General features: G+C 38.8%; 1 pseudogene; it reads right to left on the bottom strand.

The window, feature by feature from the left end:
• Window positions 1-1,093: 1,093 nt before the first annotated feature.
• Window positions 1,094-5,486, bottom strand: LOC102863308 (annotated as a pseudogene).
• Between the last annotated feature and the right edge of the window lie 11,461 nt (window positions 5,487-16,947).

The following is a 16,947-nucleotide window of genomic DNA, read 5'->3' as shown; positions in this document are numbered from 1 at the left end:
ACACACACACACACACACAGCCCTTTCCCTTTTTATTACTACATAGCTTCAATCATTTCATTGTTACACTCAAAAGTCCCTCAAAGTATTGCTAAAATTCAGTGGAAATTCTCATGTGTGTGAACAAGGTGATTGTGGTGGTGGTTGTTGATTGACTTCGAGTGGAGCATGACTCATAACAACGCTACAAACAAAAGGTCTAAAACCCCTCTGCAACTATAGACAGTTATCAAAGTTCATAGAGTTTCTGGAGGCATATTATTTAGGAAGTGGATGTCACTCCTGCTTCCAAATATGTCATAGTATGTTATTGTTGTATGTGCCATTGAGTCGCCTGCAATGTATAGCAACTCTGAGTACAGCAGATCTCAACCCTTTCCTGTCCTGAAGCAGTCTCATGAATTCTGACACACCAACCCGCATAGCCCCAGTTACAGTATCGATCCATCTCTTCCGAGGTCAACCTCTCCTGGGCTGTCCATCCAACCTTCCAAGCATGATGTCCTCCAAGTACTGATCTCGCCTGGCCACATGCCCAAAGTGAGACGGAGCATCAAAATCCTAGCCTCGAAGAAGAGACTTGGTTTCACCCTCTCCAAGAAAGATCTATTTGTTTTCTTGAACAGGGTAGGTGTTGCTAATACAACAAAAAAGCAAATATTCTTACCTACTAATGGCCTAGAGGTAGGGAGCTGCACTGCCAATCCAAAAGTCCACGGTTTGAATCCACCAACTGCTCCACAAGAGAATGATGGGCAATCACGTCCCTTGTGATTTACTGTCTTTGAGACCCCAATGGAAGGTCAGCTATGAGTCTGTTTCAACTAGACAGCACATAAAAGAGCACTCATCTTTAGATAAAATTTTCCATTTGGTCTTACTATTCCATACAGTTGCATCTTAAAGTTATCTAAATGGCTTGCTAGCTACTCATAATTTCTTTCTTTTCAGATTTCAAATTCCTTCTTTTAGAAGGAATCCCCACAAAAGGTTTTCTGGTTGGAGACATCTGTAAGCAAGTTTCTTTACCACACTGATTGTATTTTCTAATGCACATTAACACCTGGTAGGACAGCTTGAGTTCTTTAATAGTCTACAGAATGCTTACCTCCAATAAAGCAAAAACTGGTTGCTCTATAGTAAAGCAAGACTTTAAAAATCCTGGATCCTTTGAAGTCTTGGCTAGAACGTCTTTTTTTTTTTATAACAAATAATTTCATTTCGCACTTTAAAATCTGTTTTCTCCATCTAAAGATCACAATCCATTCCAGTTTTGATGACTAAAACATCGTCATTATGATGTTTCAGCAACATTAATGAACCCTTCCAAATTTCATGTCCATTATGGAGTAATTTCAATTTTTTTCCACTAACTGTCCCTTTTGAACTCGGCAGCCAGGCACAGGAACTTTTTTCCTTCCTTTCTGTCACTGCGAAAGTAGCTAGTATAGAAGCCTCTCTGACGGTGTTTTTCCATGATGCAGGGCAACCTGCTGCACCATTCTTGCTGTCAATCTTCAAAAAGATGGAAAGCGATTTTGTGAAGCTTGATCTTGACTTCCTTTTCTGCAGCTAACTTTAGGAGAATATTGCTTGTCTTCACATTGAAGCCATACACAATGCCACTGAACGTGTCAGCAAGGTTAACATCATTTTAATTAATATCACCCATTCCAAAATGCACTAATTCAAGTTTGTTGTTGTTGTTATGTGCCATAGGGTCACTGGTGACTCATAGCAACCCTATGTACAACAACCCTAAACTGTGCTCTATCCCTTGCCAACTTCACTGTCTCTGGCATGCCTATCCCCATTACCCCAGTGACTGAACCAATCCATTTCCTCGAGTGTCTTCCTCTCCTGTGCTGTCTCTCCACCCTCCCAAGAATGACATCCCTCTCCAAGGACAGGTCCCTCCTTGCAACATATCCAAAGCATGTCAGACGAAGTTTCTGAATCCTTGCCTCCAAGGGGCAGCCTGGCTTTATCCTTTTCAGGACGAACATGCTTGTTCTCTTAGCAATCCATGGTATATTCAATACTCTTCTCCAGCACCAAAGCTCAAAGGCATTTACTCTCCATCCGTCATCTCTAGTCATCATCCAGCTCTCTGATGCATAGCAAGTAATGGCAAAAACTAGGGCCTCTACCAGGCTCACCTTTGTCTCCAGACTGATGCTGTTGCTCCTCAGTACTTTGGAGAGGTCTTTGACTGCAGACTTCCCAATCCAACTCATCTTTTAATTTCTTGGCTGCTGGTACCAAGAGTGTTGAAAATAGAGCCAAGAAAACTGAAACTCTCAACAATCTCACTCTTTTCACTATCTATCCTGATTTGCTTAATCCATATTGAAGGCTGCAATCCTTGACCTTCTGCAGCAAGTGCTTCAGACCCTCTTCAGTTTCAGCAAGCAAGATTGCGTCATTTGCATAATGCAGATTGTTGATGAGTCTACCTCCAATCCTGATGCCTCACTTCTCATACAGCCCAGCTTCCAGGATAATCTATTTTGCATATAGATTGAAAAGATACAGAGATAGGATACATCCTTGATGCACACCGTTCCCAATTTTGAACCATGCAGCATTTCCTTGCTCTGTTCTGAAGACTGTCTCCTGGTCCAAGTATAAGTTTTGCATAAGCACAATCAAATGTTCTGGGATTCTCATTCTTCTCAAAGTCAGCCACAGTTTATTGTAATCCACAGTCAAATGCCTTTGCATAGTAAATGAAACACAGATATCTGGTACTCTCTGCTTTCTGCCAAGATCCATCTGACTTTAGCTATAATATCCCTACTGCCACTATCTCTTCTAAATCCAGCCTGCACTCAGGCAATTCTCTGTTGATGTGCTGTTCCAGTCATTTTTGCATGATCTTCAGCAGAATCTTGCTTGCATGTGATATCAATGATATTGTTTGATAATTTCCACACTCTGTTGGATCACCTTTCTTTGGGATGGGAACAAATACAGATCTTTTCCAGTCAGTACGCCAGGTGTTTGTCCTCTAGATTTCTTGGCACAACTTGGTGAGCACATCCAAGGCAGTATCTGTTTGTTGAAATATGTCAATTGGTATGCCATCAATTCCCGGGACCTTGTTTTCTGCCAATTCTTTCAGGGCAGCTTGAACTTATTCCTTCATCACCGCAGGCTCTTGTTCATATGTTGTTTCATGAAATTTTTCTGTGTCCACCAATTCCTTTTGGTGTAATGACTCTGTATGCTCTTTCCATCTTGTTTTAATGCTTCCTGAATAATTTAATATTCTGCCCAAAGCATCCTTAAGTATTGCAAGTCGAGGTTTGAATTTATTCTTCAGTTCCTTGAGCTGCAGAAATGCTGAGCAAGTTTGGCCCTTTTCTCATGTAAATCATTATGTTTTTATTATGTACCGTTGAGCCACTTGTGACTCATAGCAACCCTATCTATGTACAACAGTTCTGAATTCTGTTCTATCCTGAGCCAACTTTATTGCCTCTGACAACCTACCCCCATTACCCTAGTCACTGAGTCAATTTATCTCATTAAGGGTCTTCCTCTCCTGCATTATTCCTTTACTTTCCCAAGCATGATGTCCCTCTCTAAGGACTGCTGCCTTCTTGCAACATGCCCAAAAAATGCCAGACGGATCTTCCGAATCCACAGCCTGGCTTCACCCTCTCTGGGATGCATCTGTTTGTTCTTCTTGCAGCTCATAGTATATTCAATACTCTTCTCCAGCACCACAGCACAAAGGCATCAATTCTCCATCTATCATCCCTAGTCATTCATTGTCTAACTCTCTGATGCATAGCAAGTAATTGTAAAGACCATGTCCCAGATCAGGCACACTTTAGTCTCCAGACTGACACTGTTGTTCTTCAGTACTCTGAAGAGGTCCCTGACAATAGATTTTTCCTAGTGCACTTACACTTTTGCTTTCCTGGCTGCTGGTACCAAGAGTGCTGAGTCACTATCGGTATAAAAAATGTTCAAAATGTCTTCAATAGAACCATCAGCATCACCTTTAATAGTTACAGGAAGTGAGTGTAAGTCTCTTTCTGCTTCTTCTCTTTTGGTTTTTGGGGTTTGTTCTTTTTTTCTCTTGATATTTTAAAGGTTACCTTCCCTTCATGTGCAAACTACCATACTTTTCATATTCTTTGTGATGAGCTTCTTGATATTCCTTTTGCTTTTCTTCTGCTATTCTAAAACCATCCTTATTTTTCTCCTGTTCCTGCTCATACTTCCTTCAGTCAACAACTTCACGTACTTTTATTTCAGTTCCACTTCAAGAATCTCACCTCGTGCCACAGCAAGTTCCCTCCAGCTGACCATCCTCATAGACGTGCTGGGGCATGTGTTGTTCGTGATCCTGTCATTCTCATCAAACATGGTGTGTGCTTTTGACTAACACCTTTCAGCAACCAGAATCAAGCCTTTCCTCAAGCTTCCTCTTTGAATTATTACTGTAGTAACTGGACCTCTTCCTTTGTCTGTGAAAGACTCTATTACTGTTCCTTTCCCTGTATCAGTGGAATTGGCTTTCAATTATAACATTTCCACAAGAACAATTGTTGCTTTTGCCAAAATCTGTAAATGCAAAGACCAGCACTGCTTGGATGCCGCCCCATAGTCTTCACATCCCGCATCATAAGCCAACAGCTCTTTTTTCACCTTTTCAGGATCAGCCTCAGCTTTGTCAAATTTGTTTATGACAAGGACAATAGGAAAATGAACACTGTTGGCATGCTGAATAGATTCTATGGTTTGCTTCATTATACCATTATTTGCTGGTACAACCAATATGACAATAGCGCATCTAGCCTTCATAATGGAGAAGGTGGCATGTCGTGAGGTCTCAGGAAATGTGATCAGAAGACAGAGAGACGAGGAAGACACCAATGCACTGTGTGATGCCTCCATCTTTCCTTGCTGACACTTGAGTTTTGTGAAGTTGGTCAAATAAGGTAGTTTTCAGTGATCAATATGGTCCTTTATAGTAAGAAATGGGGACCTGGACGTTAACAAAGCTGGCTCTGACTAAAACCTTAAAATGATATCTTTATTTTCTCTAACTTTTCTTGTTTAAATTTGCTCCATTTAAACTTCATTACTGCCTTCATTATTATTTCTTTGATCCAGACTTCATCTAATGGTGAATTAGCTGCTAGAAATTCAGGAGTTCAGTAAAGCTTCATATATACAATTTATGTCTCTGTCCACTGCTCTGGTCAGCTTGTCAACAGCCATACCTTCATCTCCTTTTTTATACTTAGCGAAAGATAACGGAGCTTTGTTGGCTTCCCTTCCTTCTGTGTTATCAGAAGCCTAGACTGAGGTAAAGCAATCTTGGTAAGTGTGTATGTCTGTCAGGGTTGGGTGAGCAGCAGAGCTCTCCACAGCAGGTAACCTGAGGAGAACACATGTTTCCAGTGCACTAATGCTTTTCTGTGACTCAAGCTGAGCAACCGGCTGAAAACACCATTGAATTGCAGCATAGTTTACCATCTTCTGGTTCATTATTTGAAAAATATAGATTTGGTCCACCTGATCCAGTCCCCTGTTTCCTCAGCTGTCAAGACTCCATTTCTGTGGCTTTGCTGTCCAGTGATAAAGAACAAAAGAAATGAAAACACTGTTTTTGTTATTGTCATTGTACAAGTCACTGGTTTCCTATCAACCTCACTTTTATGATCTAAATTTCCAACACTTATCCTTTAGGATTCAAAGGTAAAGTTCTAATGGCATTCTCAGTCTTCCAGTGATCATGTATTTTTTTTTTTTTGTCCCTTGATTTCAGTCTCCTTTCATGCAAGTTACAGCCTCCAATAATGAGTTGGTTAAGGCATCTATGCCTAGACTCAGAAGAGAGTGATCAGGAAGGGTAAGATTCCTCAGAAAATTATTTTCAAAACTAAATTCACTCCTTTATGCCCCTGGGGCAACTCTCTACCTTGTGATTGCATTGTCTTCAATTCTACTTTCTCTACTGAGAAAGCTGATGCAATAAGCTCTGAAATTTTGGTGATGGCAATTGTATTGACAGCAAAGATGGTGGTAAATGATAGATGAGCAAGGGGTGGTTTGGAATTTGATTTTAATTTTATATTGGTTTGCTTACAAAGTTCATATATGTATTGTGTTTCATGCTATTTTGCATTCATATTGCATTTCATACAAGCATTCCAATGTATTATGTTTTATAAAATTAATCACCATTGGACTTTGCTTATTATTACCCTGTCTTTTCAGGTTCCCACTGGATCCTTCCCATTTCCTTCACACCCTCATTCCACCCTCCAAATGCTATATAACTTAAAAGAAACTGGAGAGCATTACGCTGAGTGAACTAACTCAGTCTCATAAGGACAAATACTGCATAAAATTATTACTGTAAAAACTAGTAAAACATGTATGAGGACCTAAGGAGGGTAGGGGTGGGAACAGATAGGTGAGGATGGGTAGGTGCAAAACCAGAGATGAGTTTGTTAAAAGATGATTTTTTTCTTTAGTGATTACCAAAACAAGAAGAAAGAGAATGGAGACTGATTTGATAAACGGATTTCTGGACCCATTTTACCTTGCATAAAGGACATTCAAATGCATTCACCTACTATATTGTATATAATGTCTCACACAAAAATTAAGTAATGCTTACAAAGTTGCTTTGAAAATTATTTGGCTTTGAGCAATATAGATGATTTGAAATTAGCTCTGTGTGTGAAACTTATTTCAAATACAAGTAAATCTAATTTACAACCCATTTCAAATGCAATAAAATTATTATTAATATTAAATTTAATGATAATTCAGTGAAAAGTTGGATTTTGTTGACATTTAAATAGTTATTAATTTTTGTATTATAGTTTCATCTTTCTATTGCTTAGCTAGTGATTTTTTCCAGTTTGAAAAATATTTTAAGATTCCCAAAGAGTATGCAGCCTATACTCATTAATCAATAAAGAAGAATTAGATTTAGCAAACACCAAACACCTGTTCTCACCCATAGAGCCTTCCTGCAGAGAGCTTCAGAAGATATACATTCTGTACTGTGCTATATTTATTATTAGAAGAAGACTCATTAAACTCTTATTGATTTGGTGTCCTCAGAGAACTGACTCTTAACATTCTTCTTTTTGTATTATTTAAGAGAAAATTTAAAAAGCAAATTATTTTCCGTCTACCACTGATGTATAGTTTAATATCACAAATTATAATGTGACTCATAATGTGACTTTGCTCTTCCCATTCCCTCTTTATGATCTTTGTTTCTATTAATTATCTTATATTCTCCCTTGCAACCTTCTTGGGTTAATTCTTTGACAAATTTTGGATTCTTTTACATCATATGACTATTTATTTTAAGAACAGAGTACCTGTTATTGGTCACCTGGTAGGCTGGCCTATTTGCTGACTGAAAATTGAGGTATAGGGTTGAATTTTCTCACAGGTTCAAAGAATGTCAAGGAGCCACAATATTTAGGGTCCACCAATCTCCATAAGACCAGTAAACGTAACCAGTTTTACTGTTTTTAAGTTCTAACTACATTTTTTAGGGAATTCTGGTTGTCTAGTCTGTAAGGAGCTGTGTTGCCAAACCCAAGGTGTACAATTTTAATCCACCAGCTGCTCCCAGGGAGAAAATTGAGCAATCTTCTGTTAGATTAACAGAATCTGAAAACAAACTGGAGGGTCAGCTATAAGTAATTTCTGAATTAAGAGCAATGAGATTTGAGTTAACATGGGGGTGACCAAATCTGACTTTTACCAACTTCATAAAGTGGAGCTGCCCCCATCAACAATATCAACAACACAGAATCAAATCCCACAGGTCAGAATGCCTTCCATGCTCCTGTATTTCTTTTTAGAGACTGGGTAAGGATAGTAGGACAAGGTTCAGAACTATTGTACATAAGCTTGCTATGAGTTGCAGGTGACCTGATGGTGCAGAACCAGATCTTTGCTCAAATTTGGGCAACTGGTTGGAAGGCAGACAAGAGATATAACTGACAGTAACCCTGGCCTAAAGCCATGAGACTCAAAGCTTGAAGTGCCTATAAGCACTTTGGGAACAGCATTTTGGAAGCTTTTCTGACAGATTATATTCTGCTACTAACCTGAATTAAAGCCTTTTGGCTTCACTAATATGGTTCTGTGAGTTATTACAATGATTTTGGACCTAGTAGAGCAAAAACATTAGTGTTACAATTAGAAAGAAACCACCCATTTGATATTTATATTATGTTGTTATTGTTAGGTGTCATCAAGTCCAACACAACTCATAGCGACACTATGGAAAAATGATCTGAACCCTGTCCTATTCTATACCATTCTCACACTTCCTGACACACTAGAGTTCATTGGGGCAGTCATCATGATCAATCAACCTGGTTAAGATTCTTCTTCTCTTTCACCATCCTTCCACATTTCCAAGCATGATGTTCCTCTCCAAGGAATAGCCTATCCTAGCAACATGCCCAAATTTGTGAGATGCAACTTTATCATCTTTGCCTCCAAGAAATACTCCTGTTGTACCTTCTGCCAGACATATTTGTTTGTGCTATTGACAGCCATGAGGTATTCATCACTCTTCTCCAAAACCATAGTTCAAAGGCATAAATTCTTCTGTAATCCTTATTCATTGTCCAGCTCTCAGATGCACAGCAAGTGACAGGAAAGACCATGGCCTGCATCAGGCACACCTAATCCTCAAACTGACATCATTGTTTGTTAATAATTTGGAGCAGTCCCTAACTACAGAATTTACCAATTCAGTATGCCTCCAGATTTCCTGGTTGTTGGTACCAAGTGTATTGGTTGTAGATCCAAGTAGGTTGAAGTTGTTGATGGTTTCAATTTTTCATTTTGGTGGCCTAGTAGTAAAAAGCTACAGTGCAATCTCAAAGGCAGGCAGTTCAAATCCACAAGCTAATGCACAGGAGGAGGCTGAATCTCCTGTGTGATTTACTCCCTCTGCAAATCCACTGAGAGGTTAATAATTAGTCAGTTCCAATTCTGTGGTAGAAAATAACGATATATCTATGTACATGTATGTTAGTACAAGCTTGAGTCTAGGTATAGGTTTAGTACAAATAAAATTAAATGTTTTAGAATTTTCATTCTCTTCAGTGTTAGCCATTGTATTATAATCACACAATTGCTTTGCATAGTAAATAGAAGGAAAATAGGCATTCTTCTAGTACTTTCTTCTTTCAGCCAAGATCCATCTGACATTAACAATGATATCCCTGGTGTTATAGCCATTTCTAAATGCAGCTTGAATTTCAGGAAGTACTCTGTTAATATACTGTTCTAGCTGTTTTTGAATGATCTTCAGCAATATTTTGCTTGCATGTAATAGTAACAATATTATTTCATAAATACTACATTCTGTTGGATGACCTTTCTTGTGAAAGGGAACAAATATGGATTTTTTCTAGTGAGTCAGCAAGGTAGTTGTGTTTCAACAATTTTGGCATAGACTAGTGAGCACATCTGTTAGTTGAAGCACATCAGTTGGTATTCCTTCAGGTTCTTGCCAATGCCTTCAATGCAGCTTGAACTTATACCATCATCTCATTAGCTCTTGACCACATGCTATACTTCCTGAAATATTTCAGTGTAAACCAATTCCTTTCGGTAAATTGACACTGTATATTCCCTCCATTTTTTTTTTTATGATCCTTGGATCTTTCAAAATGTGCCAATATTATTTGTCAGTATTTCATCAGGATTGGAGGGAGACTCTTCAATAACTAACGTTATTAAGATAACACAATCTTGCTCACTGAAAGTGAGGAGAACTTGAAGCACTTGCTGCAGAAGACCAAAGAATGCAGCCTTTGTTGTGGATTGCATCTCAATGTCAAGAAAACAAAGATTCTTAGGCAGCGTCATGATGAATGGAGAGGACATTGAAACTGACAACAGCTTCATCTTGCTTGGATCCACAGTTAACATCCTTGATATGAGCAGTATGGAAATATGGAAATGCATTGCACTGGGAAATTCTGCAGTTAAAGACCTCTCCAAATTACTGAAGAGTGATGATGTCAGTTTGAGGACTAAGGTGAGTCTTACTCAGGCCATACTATTTCCGATTACTTGTTATGCATCTGAGACCTGGACAAAAAAAAGAATAACAGAAAAAGAATTGATGTCTTTGAGCTGTGGTGTTGGAGAAGAGCATTGAACATCACATGGATGGCAAAAAGAAGAAACAGATATATCTTGGAGAGAGTGCAGTTAGAGTGTTTTTTGGAGGCAAAAATGACGATGCTTCACCTACATACTTTGGGCATTTTCTAGGAGGGGCTATTCCTTGGAGAAGGATATGATGCTGGGAAAGGTGAAGGGTCAGCAAAGGAGAGGAAGACCCTTAACCAAGTGGATTGACATGGTGGCTGCTGCAATGGGTTTTGTGTGTGAAGAAGTGTGAGGATGGTGCAGGATAGAACAGGGTTCAGATCTTTTATTGACAGGGTTGCTATGATTCGTACTTGACTAGATGGCACCTAACAACGACAACAACAACAGCAACAACATTGCAACTTGAGGCTTGAATTTGTTTTTCAGTTCTTTCAGCTTGAGAAATTTTGAGCGAATTTTTCCTCTTTTTATTCTCTTTGCACTTTCTCCTATAATGCTTTGCTTTGTCTTCTCAAGCCGCATTTTAAAAGGATTGAAAGAAATCTAAACTAGAAAAACAAGCTAAGAAAATCAGAAGCAATTGACAAAAAACAAAGCTCATGGAATTAAGAGAATATACAATAAATTGGTTTTCATTGTTTTATTTTTTATAAGGAAGATGTTGGAAGAATTCACATGAACATGCAAAGAAAATTAGAACAACTGCCTGGCTGACTGACTAGAAAAAGCTCCATTCTATAGAATGATGGTCCAAAAGACTGTGAAAATTATCAAACAATTTCATTAATAACACATGCACTAAACATTTGCTAAAGACAATAAAGAAAATAATACTTGCAGCAGTAGATGAGTCAGTTAATTCCAGAAATTAAAAGTCACCTTTAAAAGAGAATGTAGAACTATTATTGCCAATGTCAAGTTTATCTTGACATAAGTCAGATAATATAAGGAAAATGTCTTCTTTTGTTTAATTGACTAGTCAAAGTCTTTTGATTTATTAGATCATAGCAAATTATGAAAAATATTAGAAATAAAAAAGAAAATTCTAGAACACTTAATTGTGCTCATGTGGAACCTACACAGACCAAGAGGAAATCTTTCTAATAGAGTAAGTACTACATGTTAAAATCAAGAGAGGTGTGTGACAAGGTTGTATAATTTTGCCAAGTTTATTCAACCTGCATGCTATGTAAATAATCCCCAAACTGTATTAAATTAGGAACCCAGAACAGATTTGGAAAATGACTAATCAACAACCTGCCATATATAGAAGCTGTTGTTGCTATTGTTGCTGTTATGTTGATTGCGACTCATGACAACCCTATGCACAAGAGCTCTGAACACTTCCTTGTCCTCGGCCAATCTCACTGACTCCAACATACTTATCCCTATTGCTCCAGTTACTGTATCAATCCACCTCATCCAGGGTCTTCCTCTTCTGTGCTGTCCCTCTACCCTTCCTAGTATGATGTCTATCTCTAAGGACCACGCCCTTCTGACTACAGGCCCGAAGTATGTGAGATGGAGCTTCAAAATCCTAGCTTCCAAGGAGGAACTTGGTTTCACCCTCTCCAAGACAAACATGTTTTGGCAGTCCACAGTATGTTCAAAACTCTTCTCCAGCACAATAACTCAAAGAAATCTACTCTTTTTCTGCCATCCTTAGTCACTCTGCGGCTTTCTGACACAATACAAGTAATTGAAAATACCATGGCATGGATCAAGTGCAGACCTTAGTCTCTAGACTGACATGGTTACCTTTCATTACTCTGGAGAGGTCCCTGATAGCAGATTTTCCCAGTACAATTCATCTTTCATTTTCTGGAAGTGAAAGGAACTTGAAAATACTAATTTATGAAATCCAGAGTCTTCAGTCTTAAGGCACAAATTGTACCCAAATATCAAGGGAGAAAAACTGGACTAATAAGTTGTTATCGTTGTTGTTGATTGCCGTCGAGTCGAGTATGACTCGTAGCGACTCTATGAACAAAAGACCTAATACCTTTCCATAATTGTCATCATTTCTCCAAGTTCATAGAGTTTCCATAAGCATGTGTTTTAGGAAGTGGAGGCCACTCCTGCTTCCAAACCTGTTTTATATCTGGGAGCTCCACCTTCACTGTCCACATTGGGAGACCATTATGGTATTTGGTATCCCAGTGGCACGTGGTTCAACATCATAGCTAACCCAGATTACTTTAGTACAGCAAATTGGCGAATAGTGATGTACAAAGTAGAAAAACATTCCTCCAAATATAACAACACTAGTCTTACTCAGGAAATTAAAAGATGCATTGCAATGGGAAAGTCTGCTGTTAGGCACCTCTCCAAACTACTGAAGAGCAATGGTGTCTCTCTGGAGACTTAGGTGCACCTGATACAGGTCATGGTCTTTGCAATCACTTGTTATTCTTCAGAGAGCTGGACAATGACTAAGGAGGATAGAAGGAAAGTTGATGCCTTTGAGCTGTGGTGCTGGAGAAGAGTATTGAGGGTACCAGGGACAGCTAGGAAAACAAACAGATTCATTGTGGAAAGGGTTAAACCGGGCTGCTCCTTGGAGGCAAGGGTTCTGGGGCTTCGTCTGACATACTTTGGACATGTTGTAAGGAGAGACCAGTCCTTGGAGAGGGACATCATGCTTGGGAGGGTGGAGGGACAGCGCAGGAGGGGAAGACCCTCTATGAGGTGGATTGACTCAGTGACTGGGGTTATCAGGATGGGTGTGTCAGAGGCAGTGTGACTGACACAGGATAGAGCAGAGTTTAGGTCTGTTGTACATAGGGTCGCTATGAGTCGCAAACAACTCGGTGGTACATAACAACAAAAACAGTCTCACCTAGCAGAGGTTAAGTGTCATCAAGTCAATAATGTTATCTAATTAACTTGACTTTTGTATGATTATAGAGTTTCTAGAAGCATTTGTTTTAGGACGTGGATGTCATTCCTGCTTCCAAACCTTAATCAATTGGAAGTTCCTCCAAACACTGTCCATGATGGGCAACTATTATGGTATTTGACACGACTCTGGCACAGTGTGCAGCCTCACAGCAACTCCAAGTTATTCACTACAGCATGTAGACAAAAAACTGCTGTACAACTTAAATGTTCTTTCTAAATTTAACAAGTTTTAAAGACACACCCCTGAGCAAGCCTCTGCCCTTGGGTCCTTGTTAGCCAAAAGGGTCCAAAGGCCGACTGACACTCACTTGTTGAGGGAGATAAACAATATCACAAAGCAAACACAACCCAAAACTTTCCTTACGTGACTCGTCTCAAGGCAAGAAATGAGATACTGAGTGGAACCACTGCTCAAGAGTTTCCAGGGCAGCCGCAGACTCAACCCCTCACTACAGAGTCTTAAAGACACACCCTTGAGCAGGCCTCTGCTCTTGGGTCCTGATTAGCCAAAAGGGGCCTGATAAGCACCATCAGGAAAAAAGAGAAAATAAATTGAAGCTGCCAATATTTCATTTTATTTGGATCCATAATCAACATCCATGAGAGGAATATCCAAGAAACCAAGAACAGCATCAAGAAAAGTTTTCCATAAAAGGTCTTAAGCCAAGATATTTGACACCTTGAGGACTAAGATGCATATAACCTAAGTCAGGATATTTTCAATCACTTTTATTACACGTTAAGTTTGGACCATAATTAAAGAAGATAAAAGAAGAAATGATGAGTTGAATTATTCTGCAGGAAAAGAATAGGAATACGTTATGGATTCCCAGAAGAATTATTAATTCATTCTTGGAAGAAGAAGTTCTGGAATGTTCTTTTACAGTAGAGATGGCAAGACTTAGTCTCATAAATGTTGGATAAATTATAAGGAGTCATCGGAAAGAAATCAAGCTTGGGCTAAGTAGCCTGAGCTTATGTTCAAATCATCTGAGTAAATTTCAATGCATAGTGACCCCCCCCCCCCATCAAGTTTCCAAGGCTGTCAATCTTTGTGGAAGGAGACTCTGTCCATTTTCCTTCCATCCAGCACCTGGTGGATTTGAGCCACTGGCATTTTGGTTATCAGGACAACACATTTAACACACTCTATCACTTTAAAAACGTGTAATTGTTGCTAGGCGCTGTCGTGTCAAGTACAGCTCATAGCAACTCCCTGAACAACAAATATGAACCCTGTCCTATCCTGTGTCATCCTCATCATCTCTGATATGTGAGCTCACTGTTGCAGTCATTGTGTCAATTCATCTCATTGATGATCCTAGTCTCTTTTTCTGATCCTTCACTTTTCTAAGCACGATGTCCCTTTCCAAGGAATAGTCTCTCCTAGAAACATATCTAAACTATGTGAGACAAAGTGTCATATTTGCCTCCAATGAACACTCTGGCTGCACTTTCTCCAATTCACATCTATTCTTTTGGAAGTCCATAGCATATTCAGTACTCTTCTCCAACACCACAACAGAAAGGGTCAGAAAAGAAGATACAGGTTTTCAGTGAAATTTATTCCATAGCTGAAACAGTAGACTCAAACATTGTAACAATTGTGAAGATGGTGCAGGACTTTGTAGAGTTTTAGTTTTTGTACACTGGGTTGCAGCTGACTCAACAGGATCTAATAACCACCACAGCAACATAAATATATGGAAAACTGTTACAAATCTCTCTCTACTTTCAAAGTGTTATTTAAAAATTTAGAAGATAATAAATTCTTTCATAAAAACAGATTCTTACCACTGAGCTGATCAGCAGCATCATGATAGATGGAAAAGAGAGTGAGGTTATTAACATTGAGGTTGTTAAACAAGTAAAGCTTTCTTGGCTCCACAATCAACATTCTTGGGATCAGCAGTCAAGAAATTAAATGATGAGTTTCACTGGGAAAACATGTCAGGAACTTTGCCAGAGTACTAAACAACAACATTGTCAGTCTGGAAAGGAAGATGTGTCTGATCCATCTATGGTCTTCACAATTACTTGCTATGCATCAGAAAGCTGATCAGTGACTAGGGTTGAGAGAAGAAGAATTGATTGATACCTTTGAGTTGTGTTGTTGGAGAAGAGTTTTGAATATACCGTGGACTGCTAAGAGAACAAACAGGTTCACCCTAGAGAGGGTGAAACCAAGCTGCTCCTTGGAGGTAAGGATTCTGAAGCTTCGTCTAACATACTTTGGGCATGTTGCAAGGAGGGACCTAACCTTGGAGAGGGACATCATGCTTGGGAGGGTGGAGGGACAGCACAGGAGAGTAAGACCGTGGATGAGATGGAGTGACTTATTGACTGGGTAAAGGGGGTGGGTGTGTTGGAGGCAGCAAGGTTGTCTCAGGATAGAGAACAGTTTAGAGATGTTGTGAGTAGGGTCACAATGAGTCTCAAGTGACTTGATGGCACTTAACAACAACAACTGTCTCTAATATAGGAAACACTGGTAGCCTAGTGACAAGAAGCTGGGTAGCAATTTCAAAGGCATGTGGTTTGATGACAACACCTGTTCCACAGAAGAAGGATTGGCAGTTTCCTTCTGTGCTATTAACTGCCCCTGAAAACCAGTTGGAGGGTCAGGTATGGGTCAGTTACAACTAGAGAGTACACAACAACAACAATAAACAATGATCTAAGGCATAAATAGACTATAAAATATAATGGAAAATTTAGTCACCAGAGGATAAGCTAGATGATTAGACTGTAAAAACTATATCTTTATGTGCATTGAAACAATTCTACAGAAGAGTAAAAATAGAACCTACAGATTGCGAAAAAATGTCTTCCAATAACACATCTGACAAAGGATTCATTTCTAAAATGTATAGAAAATTCAAATATCTCAAAAAGAAAGAAAACAAACCACCTATTTATAAAATAAGCAGAAGACATAAACAGACACTTCACCAGAAACATTCAGACTGTCAATAAACATATGAAGAAATGTTTAATATTGTTAACTATTCAATACAAATCAAAATAACAATGAGATATCTCATCCCAGTAAAAATCTCGATGTTTAATAAGGCATAAACAACAAATGCTTGTGAGGATAAGGAGAGATTGTGACTCATAAATTTCTTGTAGGAATATTAAAAATTGTGCAATCACTGTGGAAAGCAGTTTGGTGCTTCCTTAGAAAGCTGAGAATAAAAACACCACTTGACTCAATAATTCTACTACTAGGTATATGAACCTGGAGAGAGGATGAAAGACACACAAGTGTTGAGGACTTTCCTTCATAGGGTCGCTATGAGTTGCCTGCAACTTGACGGCACTTAAAGGAATAAGAACTACAATACAAACTGACATATTCACATCCATGTTGATTACAGCATTATTTATAATATCAGAGTTGGAGATAACCCAAGTATCTATGATTGGATGAATAATGAAAATATAGTGCATTCACAAAATGGATTATTACTAAAAAAAGGATCAAGAATTTGTGGAATATTCAACATAAACAGTCTTCCAAGTATCCTGAAAAATCTACAACCAGGAGAAGATAAAATAGATGAATGGGACCTTCTAAGAGTCAAATCCCTATGCACATCCAAAACCTTCTCCAACAGGGTTAAAAGGGAAACCACAGACTGTGAAAAAGGGTTTGATAACACATGTCAGATAAGAGACTTATATCTAGAATTTATAAAATACTTAAGCACCACAAAAAGATAAAGGTAAATAATCCAATAAAAAAAATGGGCACAGGATATGAACAGACACTTCACAAAAGAAGACATTCAGATGGCCAGCAAGCACATGAAGAAATGTGCAAAATCCCTAGCTCTAAGAGAGATGCAAATCAAGACAACTATGAGATATCATCTCATCCCAGTAAGACTAGCAAAATTTAACAGA

The sequence above is a fragment of the Elephantulus edwardii genome, unplaced genomic scaffold (assembly GCF_000299155.1).
Source record: "Elephantulus edwardii isolate Elephantulus edwardi_28Jun2011 unplaced genomic scaffold, EleEdw1.0 scaffold00192, whole genome shotgun sequence".
NCBI lineage: Eukaryota > Metazoa > Chordata > Mammalia > Macroscelidea > Macroscelididae > Elephantulus > Elephantulus edwardii.
This window is presented reverse-complemented; position numbering and strand designations above follow the sequence as displayed.